The following is a 14,712-nucleotide window of genomic DNA, read 5'->3' as shown; positions in this document are numbered from 1 at the left end:
ATATCCTATCACTCTTACTGAAAACACTATAATAAGAAAAGACACATAATTAGAAGTGTTGTCACAGACACAGAGAAACTGGAATTCTCAAAACATTGCTGGTGAGAATGTAAAACAAAGCAGCTACTTTGGCAAACAGTTTGGTAGTCTCCTAAAATTTAAAAATTTATTGACTATATGATCCAACAATTTTACTCTTAAGTCTCTACCCAAAACAGTCATCCACACAAGAGAAATGAAAATATATGTCCATACAAAGACCCGTATGTGAATGTACACAGTATTATTCATAGTAGCTAGAAAGTGGAAACCATCCTAGTGTCCATCAACTAGTGAGCAAATAAATCGAGTTGAATTGTGGCATTGGTTGCACAAATCTGTAAATTTACAAAACATCATTGAATTGTACACCTAAAACAGGTGAATTATATGATATGCAAATTGTACCTCAATAAAGTTATTTTTAAGCAAAGAGTAAGTGAGAGTTTTGTATTTGTAGAGATGTGATGGATACTAATACAATGACAACATATATTTATGTACCTGCCGTGTGCTGGGCAGTGATCCAAGCACTTTATACACACAACTACGTCTACACTGAATCCTCTCAAAAATTTGTACTGCTATTGGCAAGTGCTATTGTGATCAGTTTTTATTATGTTAGTATTCATTATCATTATACTACCATCAGCTATTATTAAAAGGTAGGTACTAGTATCATCCCTATCTTACAGATAGAAAACTGAGATACAGGGAAGTTAAATAACTTGTCCTGCATCACATGCCTAAGAAATGGTGGATTAGCAAAATACAGGGAGGGGAAGAAATTGTCAAATCACTGCAATCGTTACATCAAAAAGATGCTCCCTTGTATTCAAATAGTTATGGGAAATAAGCAATGTTTGGATTGTTCATTATTTCCCCTCAATAACAAGAATAAAAAATTTAGTCTGAAATTATATAAAAGGCCCCTAAGTATCATTAAATTCTTTCCAGTCATTCTCACTGGGTAAAACAGACATTTGTTAAAATATTACTATGGAAGGCACGATTATACATCAAACCCATTATATGCTATCGAAAGCAAACTTCAGGGGTGGCTGACTGACTCCGTCAGTAAACCAAGCAACTTCTGATCTTGGGGTTGTGAGTTCTAGCCCCATGTTGGGTGTAGAGATTACTTAAAAATAAAATCTTTTTAAAAAAAAAAGCAAACTTCGTTCCTTCTTCTTCCTACTGCAATTTGTATACTTGTGTTCTGAACACAGAAGGGAGTCAAAGTTTCCAAAACCACAGTCAGCCTAAACCAAGCTCCCCCCTTCCCTTCCACAAAGACATTCTCCCACCTGTGAGGTATGCTCATATCTGCAACCATCTCTCCAAAGAGCCTCCGCATGGCCTTCTCATTTTTCAACCCCTCCATGCACCCACACCTGACCAGGGGCTTTGCCTGTGACCGTACAGAAAATGGTGAAAGCCCTCGCTTCCACCCCTTATGAGTAATACCAATTGTACGTAAATAAAGAAATCCATTGGTGAAGTCTAGGCCTAACAGTGGGATAAGTAACACTCTGAAAATGAGCAGAAAGAAAGGTTAAAGCCATAGGATACTACATGATTTTATTTAGCTAGCCCTAAACCAGGGTTTGTCTCGTGTGGGACTGCACATTATCCAATCACTGGGTTAGTCCACCACCCAAGTTGAGTCATATGAGTGACATATACGTAATTAAAGAGATATTCCTCACCCTAGAAAAAGAGTGAGACAGACTTTTAATTCTCCTCCGGGCCACCTCACCCAAATCCACAGTTGACTGAAATGTTTAAATTCTGACATTACTGAAGATAATTTGTGCAAAGCCAAAAGTAAGATTTCTTTCTGGCTTCCACCCTCTTTGGTCTCATTCTGTCCTCCAGCTTATAAGCATTAGCCCTTTTTAGCCACGGCGGAATTGATCCTTTTCATTTCCTCATTACAAATCTTAAGACAACTGCAGCAAACAAAAAATGGAATTTGACTTGCTGATGTTTAATTATTGATGCGGCCTTTTGAAAACATATTTGGTTCTCGGAAACGGTTCCTCAGAACTGTGCTCCATTTCTCATTGGCTCCTATTTTGTTTGTTCTTGGCCTCTGTGCTCCTTTTCGATTTTCCGCAGGTTCGCAAGTGCTGCATCGTCTGCTTTTGAAATGTGTCTTTAGGCGTGCTTTTGTTTGACAAGTAATGCCAAGGCTGAGCTGACAATTTGTTTGAAAATCTTTTTCCAGGTATCCAAGATCAGTGAGCCTGTTCAGTGTATACTGTGATTAGAATTCTTCTTCAGATATTTATATCAACATTTCAGTTTTAGGGAGAAATGCTTTTCTGAGCCTACCTGTCAAAGAGAAACCTATAAAAGGTAAGGAACGCTATCATTTATATATTCAAATGCAGAAATACGTTGTGGTTGTGGTAGCACTGACATCCTCCCCACCACGACTGAAAAGAAAGGAGGCAGCTTACATGCAGGAAGTCACTGCTCCTCCCACAGGCTGGGAGGCAGCCTCCTTGGGAGCCCTCGCCCTTGGCTACGGGATTTCAGGGCTTCAAAGACTTAGGAGGTTTCCTTCATGGGAGTCCATTTCCTATATACTTTCCTTTCCAGGGTAGGAGGAATGGAGGCAACAGCATGAGAAAATACAGCCACCAAAGTCAAGTTTGTCTCTATCAACCTCTATATTAGGACATCTGGTCAACCAGAATTTATAAATATCTGCTTTGTCTGGGAGCTTTGGTCTTCAGCGCAGTTCAGCAAATATTCGTTTTTTCCCCAGACATATTTGAAAGTGGGACACATTTTACCTATGACCTCACAAAACCAGAACATATTATTTCAAAATAAAAACTTACTTTAAGGGGTGCCGGGGCGGCACTCGTGGTTGAGCATCAGATCTTGTTTGCAGCTCAGGTTCTGATCTCCTGGCGGTGGGATCGGGCCCCAGGTGGAGCTCAGAGGGGAGTCTTCCTGAGACTCCCTCATCCTCTACCCCTTCCCCACCACTCTTACTTTCTCTCTCTCTTAATATAAATAAATAAATCTTTTTTAAAAAGACACTTAATTAAAAAAGCTACTCCTTTTTGGAAAACAAAGCTTAGCATGGTAAAAGGAAGGGGTGGCACTTTGCCCACTGGCTGTCTAGACGCCAACAGTCCGGCTTCCACTAATTTGCTATAAAACACCACCAAGGGCAATATAACAAAAAATTAGAGTTGAGGGCCCTATCAGCTTAAGAGATGAAATGATTCTTGAGTATTCTAGAATGCAGAAATACCGTGCAAAAAACTAATTTCAAATTTGGCTAACTGAGTGATTAAATCTATTGATTTAAAGTAGGCCTGCCTAAGAAATCTTCCTTAACCTTTCCTGTTGGCAGGGACATGCAATGAAACACTCCCCAGTTCCTTACCCATGCTCCACAACTTAGACACTTAACTAATTATCCCCAGATTCTACCGGCCTACATTTGTCTGTTAAATTATATTTTACAAGCCAACCATCCCAGTGACAAATATTCATTGATTGCTTATGCAACACAAGGCACAGTTCCAGATCCCAGATATATACCTGCAAACAGCACAATCCCTGCACTCAAGGAGTTTCTGTCCAGTGAAGGTGGAAAGACAATTAGATTTACTGTCAACAAGATCAAAAAAAATAAAGGAACTTCAAGACTCCAACATGTAAATAATAATAGCAGCCATTTTAAATTCTCTGCAGAGTGAGATGGGAGAATAAACAGATAAAGTTTGAGAGCTTATGTAGCTTTCTTTAAAAAAATTCTAGACAATAATGCTTTAATTTTGTATGTCAGTTTTCCCAGAGCAACATTAACATAACTGTGTTCCCTTTTCGATATAGTCTTCTACCAAGAAAAACAAGTTCAGATACTACCTGATTCTGCCATCCAAAGGTATGAATGCAAGATGCTTTTCAATTAAATAACACTGAGGATGGGTAAATCTTTCTTTTTGTTTTCAAGTGCTAACTTATGACAGTAATAGACATCAATCCCAGTTCCTAAATCCAACAGAGGAGGGTGAGGGACCAGAGGCTGGTTGAGTTACAGAACAGTTTACATGAGATGGAGGTCTGAGACCCACATCCTCATGCTGGTGCCCATCCTGGAAGCACTGGTTCTATGCACTGCTGTTATACACACACTTAAAAGAGAAAGACCAAGAAAAGATAGGCTCATCATGTGGTCAAGTGGCTCATTTTCACACCACACAAGTGCCGAGCACTGTGCAAATGGATGGCTGTCCTAATATTCCCCTATGGACACTGAAGAGCCATGGCAATAAAGTGGGTGTTTTCCTTTGTGACAATGCATGGTAGTTTGGCCAACTCAGGGCAGGCGTCTCAGAATCTTTCACAGGGAAGAGAGCTACCCCCATGCCAGATATCTGGAGTGTTGCTTTTAAAAAATGCCGCAAGGTCTCTGGGATGTGGCCTGAAAAAGTGTTAGAATCTGTACTAGTGAAGTGACACAGAAAAAAAAAGTCACTTGAAGATGAAGGAGTCTATCTGCAACCCATCTGTTTCATTTTGTATTTCTGGAGCTTTAACTGGACACATTATGCAGAATCTCTTATTTTTCTGTAGAAATTCCAGAGTTAGCTATGAATCCCCAAGATGAGAATACCTAATACACTTTGGTAGGTGTTACTATGCTCCCAAATTCAAATGATAAAAACAAATAGGGCTTTGCAAAACTTGTAGAAAACCAACATACATGTTAATGCCCATGGTCTACCAGCTTAAGATCGAGGACCCCAGAGAGAAACACTTCAGAATTCCATAACTACACCTACTTCAGGGCTCATTTCAGGAATGAAGAGGAGATAATCATTTGTTTGGGATGCACAGGAGGTGAGCAGGGAATTTGAAAGGTGAGGGAAGGGATATTCTTATTGGGGATAAAATGGAAATTATTTACTCTAGCAATCCTCATTATCCTGTTGATTTCCATCCTGCTGACACTAAGAGGTTCTCTTATCTCCCACCCACCCCACCCCACCCCCGCTCTCACAATTCTCTATTCCCTTTGATTTCATGACAAAAATTTGCAAGTCTAAAAACTTGCATTTCACGGAAATATTAGTATTCAAGCTTCGTGTATTAAGAGGATGAAGAAGAAAGGCCCCCACCTCCAAACCCACAGCCAACAAGCAGAATTGCATGTTCGATTATCAATGCGTTATCAACATTTTACCTATGTTGCTTTCATTGGCTTTTTTCTAGTGCAGTCATTCCATGCAAAATTCTAAATTCCTATCAAGGCAGAATTAAGAACAGCATGTTTTTTTTTTTTTTAAGATTTTTATTTATTTATTTGACAGACAGAGATCACAAGTAGGCAGAGAGGCAGGCAGAGACAGAAAGAGTGGGAAGCAGGCTCCCCGCCGAGCAGAGAGCCCGATGTAGGGCTCGATCCCAGGACCCTGGGATCATGACCCGAGCCGAAGGCAGAGGCTTTAACCCACTGAGCCACCCAGGCGCCCCAGCATTTTTTTTTTTTAAGTGTACCTCACGTGCAGTAAAAATATAAAGTCCAATTAATACTTTTTTTTTTTTTTTACATAAGACAAGAAATACAGTTTACTCATGGCCCATCATATGGAACAGATCTTCCCGAAAAGGAAGATATCTCTTAGACCAGAAATATTCTCAGGGCATGAAGAGGAAAATCCATTAAAGAGTTTAATTCTGGTAAAATAAGATCCCTTGATGCCTCATGCCTGAGGCAACTCATGCAAAGGGTACAATTTGAAAACTTGATTAAGTAGGCTCTGCTACCATTCCTGAGTATAATACCCTATCCAGTCGTCTATAGCTCCCTAAAACCCTGCCTGATATCCAACTTCCAATTCATCAATACCATATCGCACAGTCAACTTGGTCAGACTGGTTAGAATCCCAATCCCAGCCCAGCAAATATATTAACCACCAGATCGTAAGTCTTAGGTTCTTTGCTGGTAACGTGAGTTAAAAAACTGACTTAAAAATTTATCTCACAAAGTTGTCCAAAAAAAATGATTTCTATAAAGCCCAACATACAGTAGGTACTCCATCACCCTTTTCCTTCTCCCAAAAACATATCTCTACCCAGGATTTATTTTCCCCTAAATATTTTGGGAGAAAAACACAAAGGGGCAATCCTACAAATAAACAACATATTATATACCATAACCACTCAACCAAAACCAAATACACTTTTTTTTTTTTAAATCATTTTGCTTTACTAATTAGCCAAAGTGCCCTCCTTTCACTAATTTACCCCAAAGGGACATTATGCTTGTCGATACAGGCCCTGGGTCTAAATCAACAAGCAAGCACTACTTTGATTGGTTTCTAATTTGTGTAGTTTCAGAAAGAGCTAAAGAATTTCCCCCAAAGCTTCTCTCTCTCTTGGAGAAAATTTTATGAACTTTTACTCTAAGGTGGAAGACTTTTTCTCAGATGTCTTATGGGCCACAGAAAAAGGAGGTTGTGTAACTAGGCTCTGCTGGTCCCCAAGCCGGCCTTTATTTCAGTAATCAGGACAAATAAGGAATCTATCACCATGGGGCCAGCTCCTTGGAAAACAGAGCTTCATCCCTCCGTCCCAGAAGGTATTTCATCCTTTCCCAACCAGGAGATGAAGTCAAGACCAAGTTTTTCAGGGTGTCAGTAAGACTCTTAAAGGGCTCAATGACTGGTTCCAGTTCAGGCCATTCAGTACTCAGTCATTCTCTACAGTCAAACCACACTGACCACAAGCATCCCAGCATAAACCAAGTCACAAGACCTTCCTAGAAAGGGTACCTTCATGGCTTAGTATAGAAGACTCAGAATCTGGCTGACTAGATATCTTCACCATTCAAGCCAACTGGATAAGGGCTGGAGGCCTGAAGTGGGTATCTGTGGGAACACCAATGGACCAAGATTTATGATGAAGCCCTAAGATCTTTTTGAAACTCATCACCTACCAAAAGATAAGAAAAAAGAAAATGGAATAAAATCACCTGTCACATACAGTTTGAGATGTTCAAATGGAAAACCAAAATGCTCTGTGTCACTTTTCTGGTGACAGACAAGAAAAAAAAAAAGCATGTTTTAGGTAGTTCTCATTCTACTAGCAAAACAGAATAAAACCTTTGGTCTGACTCCAACCACATTATTAAAGGACCATTGACCTAATAAAAAAAAGCAGCTCTTCATCAATTTATCATTAAAGACAGCATTACTGCCTAAAGTAAGGAAACTACTCCTTCCCGGGGATTCTGTTCATGGACGGCTTGAGTCAGACAAGAGCATAGGAGCAGGTCAGCCATAGGAGGGAACGCAACATATGTGTTCTGTGTTCCCAGTGACGCATGTTGCACAACAGCCATCTAAAACTGAGGAGTTTTTGGCATGCTCAAAAAAGAGGAAGGAAGCAGAGTTGAGGAAAATTTCAACTTTCAAATGAGTGCCTTCTTGGATTTTTTTTTTTTTTTAAGTAAGCCATGTTTATTGTCAACACACATTCCCCAGTGGCTCTTGGCTCCTGCGCAGTTTCTCACCCTCTCCTTGTGAGCATGCAGATCTACAGTTTGGGACTGATGCCACCTGGAATAACGGGCAATGTAAATGAGTATATTTTTCAAAGACTAAGGTGCCAAACAGATGCCCTGTGGGATTACTGTCCAACAATAACACCAAACACTAGGAGCTATTTAAACCCCCTAATGGTATTGAATAATTTCATCCCTCCTCAAGAAATCTAAGTAGGTCCTATTATTTTGCGATTGTATAGATAAGAAAGATGAGGTACCAAGAGGTCTGATAACTGGCTCTTGGTCACAAAGATAATACACAGTGCAACTAGGATTTGAACCCAGGTGCTCTGGCCTCAGAGTCTATGCTCTTAAGAAGTATACTATAATCCCTGCCAATCCAGCTAATAATAAAATAAGTGCATACAAATAAGCACAGGACTTGGAACTCAGAGATAACCAATGAATACCCAATGCATTCACACTGGCGATGTTGGGTTCTTTAATTAGACGGTAGGCATTGGAGTCAGACTAACTCAAGGTCGAATCCTAGGACCTATGTAAGTCAGTTAAACTTGAACAGGTTATTGGACTATCCCAAGTCTCAATCTCCCAATCTTTAAAATGGAGATGTAACAGGGCTTATCTCACAGAGTTTTGAGAAGTATTACCTGCATAAGCACAATTATATGATTCCAGCAATGCAGTGGTCTATAAACTTTATGAATTATCATTGTCATCATTATGTACTACACATGTGGCTTTCCACTGTAGGTGAGCGTTTGGAAGGAATGTTCCTTCTTCACTCTATCCAGGCACCCTATTGCTTTCAAAAGCCCACACAGGGGGTTTTGAGATGGCTGGTGGGGATTAGGGGTATTGGCTATAGCTAAGGATCACAGCAAAGCTAAGGGGCTCACAGGGACCAAACCCCTCAACCTTGGCTTCATTAGCAAGTTTCTCTAGCTGAGCTAACCCAGCCCATGCCAGTCAAGCATTCCCTTGCAAATATAAATCATTACCCAATAAACCACAGACATACAAGACTGTCCGTGGCAGATAAAGCTGTGGGTCAGAGTAGCCGATCCCTGAGGCTTCGAGGAAAGGGAGGAAAAGCAACAGCATTAATTATATAAACAGTTCCTTGGAAAATGCTTTAAGCGAGTATTTTAGATTCCCCTTTAATTAGGATAAATAATTACTGTGTTTTCATTTTTCAATGAGCTCTCAAACTCTCCCATGCCCCATCTTCAAATACCAAGTAGAAACACACAAAGATCAGGGGAATAAACTAACTGTGTACACTTTTAAAGCCACTTTATCTGTCTGGATCTCAGCTTCGCCGTCTGTACAATGAGGAAATTGAACGAGGTAAGTCTCCAAGGCCCCTTCCAGTAGATTTTCCACAACTCCGTGCAGTGCTTTGGGGCTGACATAATGGCTATACCACTTTACTCACCTCATGTTCTTTTCTAGAGAGTGGCATAACATTTGAAGATATTAACTGCATTTGTTTATTGAGCTTCAAAAACTGTTTTACAAAGTGAACATCAAGCCATCCAGCATTCCTGTAAGTGTGCTGTGAAATAAGGAAACCCAAAATAGCAGGCCTAAGAAATGTCTGGAGATGAGCTCAAATGAAGAATAAAAGAACTGGAGATGTTTTTGGAAAATGACAGAGTTATCTCTTTTTTTTTTTTTTTTTTTTTAAAGAACATTTTTTGGTTTTGTTTTTTTTTGTTTTTTTTTTGTTTTTTTAGATTTTATTTATTTGTTTGAGAGAGAGAGACAGTGAGAGAGAGCATGAGCGAGGAGAAGGTCAGAGGGAGAAGCAGACTCCCCATGGAGCTGGGAGCCTGATGTGGGACTCGATCCCGGGACTCCAGGATCACGCCCTGAGCCGGAGGCAGTCGTCCAACCAACTGCGCCACCCAGGCGTCCCCAGAGTTATCTCTTTTAATTAGATTTATTTTGTATATTTCCAGAACAGGAAACTGGAATTAGCATTGCAGTAAGAGAGATAGTAAATAACATTTTTAAGAAATAGCTCTCTACCTGGGGCTCTCTACCTGGTGGCTCAGTGGGTTAAAGCCTCTGCTTTCGGCTCTGGTCATGATCCCAGGGTCCTGTGATCAAGCCCCCGCATCTGCATCGGACTCTCTGCTCAGCAGGGAGCCTGCTTCCCTTCCTCTCTCTCTGCCTGCCTCTGCCTACTTGTGACCTCTCTCTGTCAAATAAATAAAATCTGGAAAAAAAAAATAAAGAAAGAAATAGCTCTCTACTAAAGATAATGGTTCGAATCAGAAGAGAATTGTGAATATAGCTCTTAGCATCACTGAGACCTATGTGAAGACTTCCCATCAATACACTTAGAGGACATTCCTCAACTGGCAGAGTAAGTAGAGAAATGTATGCTGAGCTCACCTTACCTCTGAGTCTGTCTTGACTCCCCACTGGCTCTCATAGGGCACCCAGATGGGAGGTTTTAATATTTCTTTGTGGGTGAAGAAATACTCATCAAACCAAGAAGTTCTCATTATTGTTTGTATTTGTCTATCACAGCTCCAAGCATATAGTAGATTCTCAATAAATATTGAATAAATTTTTTAAAAGCTTTTTATTTATTTGACAGACAGAGATCACAAGTAGGCAGAGAGGCAGGCAGAGAGAGAGGAGGAAGCAGGCTCCCCGCCGAGCAGAAAGCCCGATGCAGGGCTCAATCCCAGGACCCTGGGATCATGACCCGAGCTGAAAGCAGAGGCTTTAACCCACTGAGCCACCCAGGCACCTTGAATAATAACTTTTTTAAATGACTAAAAGAGTTTACAAAGTCTGTCCTTGCCCTCAAAGAGGCTTGCAATCTAGACAGAGAGTCTAAATTAACACAGCCGAACCAAATTTTATGTAGTTAAATAGATATTTTGCACAGAGTTAGGACTTAGTAAATGTTTAGGAAACAAGTTCATTTGACAGCAGTTGAGCAGGAGTTTATCACTGAATGAAGAGAAGCTGCTGCGGCTGGCCTGGAACACTGACCAAAGTCTGTCCCCCTCCCCAACCTGATTGTACTTTCCTTGGAAAGGCCAGCTGAGTCTCACAGTCTCCTAATCTTGCACTCTCATTCCCATACTTTGGCTCAAAATTTTTCTTTCATCTAGACCACCCTCCCTTTTCTAAAGCACCAAGATCTTTCCCTTTTAGAATTATCTATCATTATTACCATTTAATAGTACATCTCTCATCTGTTTGTTAAGCAGTCACTGATCCTTCAGTATGTGTGGGCTGAGCTAAACTTCAGGATATAAATGGAGGAGATATATTTCCTGCACTCAAGAGTTTTAAAATTCCCTGGAAGCCAAGCAGTGTCTAAGACAATTAACAATTTGAATGCATAATGTCATGAAGCAAACACTGAGGACAGATGAGGACACCTACACAGTCTGTAGGTTTTGACAGATGGTGAAGAAGATCAGGCAGGGAAAGTTTCCTGGAAGAGGTATCACCGAAGCAGTCTTGAAGAAATGCTAGAATTGAGCCATGGTGGAGAGAGGAAAGATCCTTTCTAGCACAGTAGCATGCAAAAGGCTGCAGGAAGTGAAGGCGCAGTGAGTAGAGTATGGCTGGTGTGTAGGGAAGAGGGAAGAGGTGGACATGGGGAAAGAACATGAGCTGAATAAGGAAGAACAGGTTGTGTTGAAAAGCCCATCTTTTGGGGGGCACCTGGGTGGCTCAGTGGGTTAAGCCTCTGCATTTGGTTCAGGTCATGGTCTCAGGGTCCTTGGATCAAGCCCTGCATTGAGCTCTCTGCTCAGCAGGAAACTTTCTTCCCCTCTCCCCCCACCCGCCTTCTTCCCACCCCCTACCTCCGCCTCTCTGCCTACTTGTGATCTGCCAAATAAATATATAAAATCTTTAAAAAAAAAAAAAATAGGGGTGCCTGGGTGGCTTAGTGGGTTAAAGCCTCTGCCTTCAACTCAGCTCATGATCCCAGGGTCCTGGGATTGAGCCCCGCATTGGGCTCTCTGCTCAGCGGGGAGCCTGCTTCCTCCAATCTCTCTCTCTGCCTACTTGTGATTTCTGTCTGTCAAATAAATAAATAAAAATCTTAAAAAAAAGAAAAAGAAAAAGAAAAAAGAAAAAAAGAAAAAAAAGAAAAAAAAAGGAATGCCCCCTAGACCTGTAAGTGCTTGAAGTCTTGAAGAAATGCTGCAAGGGTTATCCACTTTTCAACATGCCTATCCATCTGGTCACCCTAAAGCAACTGTAAGCTCCCTGAGAGCAAAGAGCCAGCTTCTATTTGTAGTGGGTCGGTCCTACAGAGCAACTAGCAGCAGGATGCTCTATGAGAGAGGCTGCCTTGTAATTATTTATGGAATCAGAGGTTGTTTATACACTTAGGCTCATACATATGCACACTTCTATAGCTCTTGGAGTATTCCATACTATTTAACACAATTGCTGTGTCCTATTCTTTGGTTATTTCATAGATGCTACCCTTGGAACTGCAGTTAGACAGTAAACTTCTGGAAGACAGAAATACTGGTATATATTTTATCTTGTATTGCTTGCTAGTCCAAAGTGGTGCTCAATGAAGATGTGTTGATTCACATATGTTGTTTCATTCAGAATGAACTTACCCTTCTACATTACACCTTCTGAAAGATATAACAGAATGTGTATCGCAGATTAGCAGGACTCAATTAGCTTGAGCTAGTCTAGAGCACACCTTAAACAGTAGATGTCCCTGTATGTTGCCTAATTGACTAATTCATTCAGGAGAATTCCTACGGAATTGGGCTACAGCAGGCTGCACATGGAGTTTCACCATGACTTTCAACTGAAGATGCACATTTCATACACAGATCTGTAAGCATCATCAGTAATGTAGACTTCTTGTAAAATGAATCATCAATGGCTTTCATTGTAATGCAGGAAATTGCACTCACAACAGAGAACATATGGAAAGAAGGAATGAGGAAGAGAGAAAGGAGATAGAAGAGAATAAGAATATATTCCAGAAGAAGTAATGTAGAAGGGTAAGTTCATTCTGTCATGAAAAGCTGGTGTTGCTATGGCCTGATGAGACTCTCTAAAGCCCAAGCATCAGAAGGTTGCTAGGTGAGCATGGAGTTGAGCAAGTGCTAGCCTGGCAGGATATAAGCCAAGATGGTCTTTTCTTTGGAGGCACAAGCTGTGTTTTGGTTTCTGCTTTGTGGGGTCAACTGACTTCCACTAAATTGTCATATCTTTGGGTAATTATCTCATAAATCTATAATTCATGAGAGTGTGCTCTCTTTCCCCCCAGACTGTAAACCCCTGAAAAGCTACCAGTCCTCAGACACAGGGGGCCCACCAAGCCCTAAACCAAATAAATTAAACTCACACCTAGACACAATTTCAGTACAACTATTGAACATAAAGGATAAGAGGAAAATCCTAAAATGTATCAAAGAGAGAAAGATAGAACATATATAACAGAATGATAATTAGTTCCTCAAAAGGCTTAAAACAGTAGATGCTAGTAGTTGTAAGTATCTTCAAAATGCTTAGGGAAAATTAGTTTCAACAAAGCAATCCTTATGAAGCGAAGTTAGTCATTAAGAGAGCAGACAAACAAAAGGTAGTTAACACTTTTTATCCCCTTCTGACACACATGCACCATGTGTAAGACACGATGTAGTAAAGCAGCTAGCTGATAAACTTTTGGTAAATTTGAATGAGAGCTGACCATTATTAAGAAGAAGAATGACTAAAATTGGGAGGATTAAATTCAAAGTGAACTGAAAACTGCAACAGATATGAAAATAATAAAGGAAATGCTAAGATTAAAAGCATCTTGAGGTCTATATAAATGAAAGAGGTTTCGTTTCTGGATTTTGCTACATTAAGGACACGTATTAAAGAATAGCCAGTGAAAACAATAGAAATGGAATAGATCACTCCCAACTGTAGAAAGGAAAAGATGGGACAATAAAGGTAACATGTACAATGAAATAGAAGGTAGGTAAGGAATGGGGAAGGAGCATAGTATATTTTTGTAACTAAGATAGTAGAAATGAGTCTAAATATGTTAGTAATCACAAAAATAAATGGATGGCATTTACTATTTATTACCTGTAAAAAGTTGGAAGCTCTCAGGTATTTGGAATGTTGAAAACTAAACAAACTCCAGCTATTTTATGGTGTTTATAAGAGACCCGGATGAAACATAAGGACATAAAAAGTTCAAAGTTAAAAGAATAGTAAAAATACACTAAGAAAATATTACCTAAAATAAGCCTGCTGTAGCAATATTAGACACTAAATGGAATTCAAAGCAAAACACAATAACAGAAAAACCCTATAAAGGCCATTGGAGGTACAGGGTAGACAATCCTTCTGGGGCAGGTGAGTGGGTCTTATTTATAAGAGTATGGAGCAGGTCCAGGGTAAGAGCCATGTAGTAATGATCAGGACCAGTCAGCCAGGACTGGTAATGAATGAAAGTTTTGGCTAACAGAACTTATGCTAAGGCCTAAGCCGACTGGGTCAGTGTGTCAGCCTACGTGCTTCATACAACAAAGCTACAGTCATCTGATGGTCAAGTGACATGGTGCCCTCAACTAGTACAGACCCTAACCTTTACAATGATAGCTCTTATTTATGATAAAAAGGAAAACCCTGCCAGGAACATATAACAATCATGAACTTGAATGTGCTTTATGCAAAACAAAGAAAGATTTATCAAAAGAATTCCATCTTGTCACATGCTACAACAACATGGATGAACCTTGAGCATATTAAGTGAAATAAGTAGGACACAGAAAGACAACTACCGTGTAATTCCACTTATATGTGGTATCCTGAATAGTCAAATTCATAGAGACGGAAATCAGGGAGTGGTTCCCAGGGCTAGGGGGAGGCAAGGATGAGAATTTATTGTTAAATGGTTACAACTTGGAATGACAAAAAGGTACTGAAATTAGATAGTGGTGATCATTGCAAAACAATGTGAAAGTATTTAATGCCACTGAACTGTACACTTAAAAAGGTTAAAACGGTAAAATTTATATTATGTATGTTTACCACAATGAAAAAAGAAAAGAGAAATACTTTTTTAAAAAAAACCTTATCCTGTCACAAAGGGAGATTTATTAATCCATTATTATATTGG

This window comes from Neovison vison, chromosome 2 (assembly GCF_020171115.1).
Source record: "Neovison vison isolate M4711 chromosome 2, ASM_NN_V1, whole genome shotgun sequence".
Classification (NCBI taxonomy): Eukaryota; Metazoa; Chordata; class Mammalia; order Carnivora; family Mustelidae; genus Neogale; species Neogale vison.
This window is presented reverse-complemented; position numbering follows the sequence as displayed.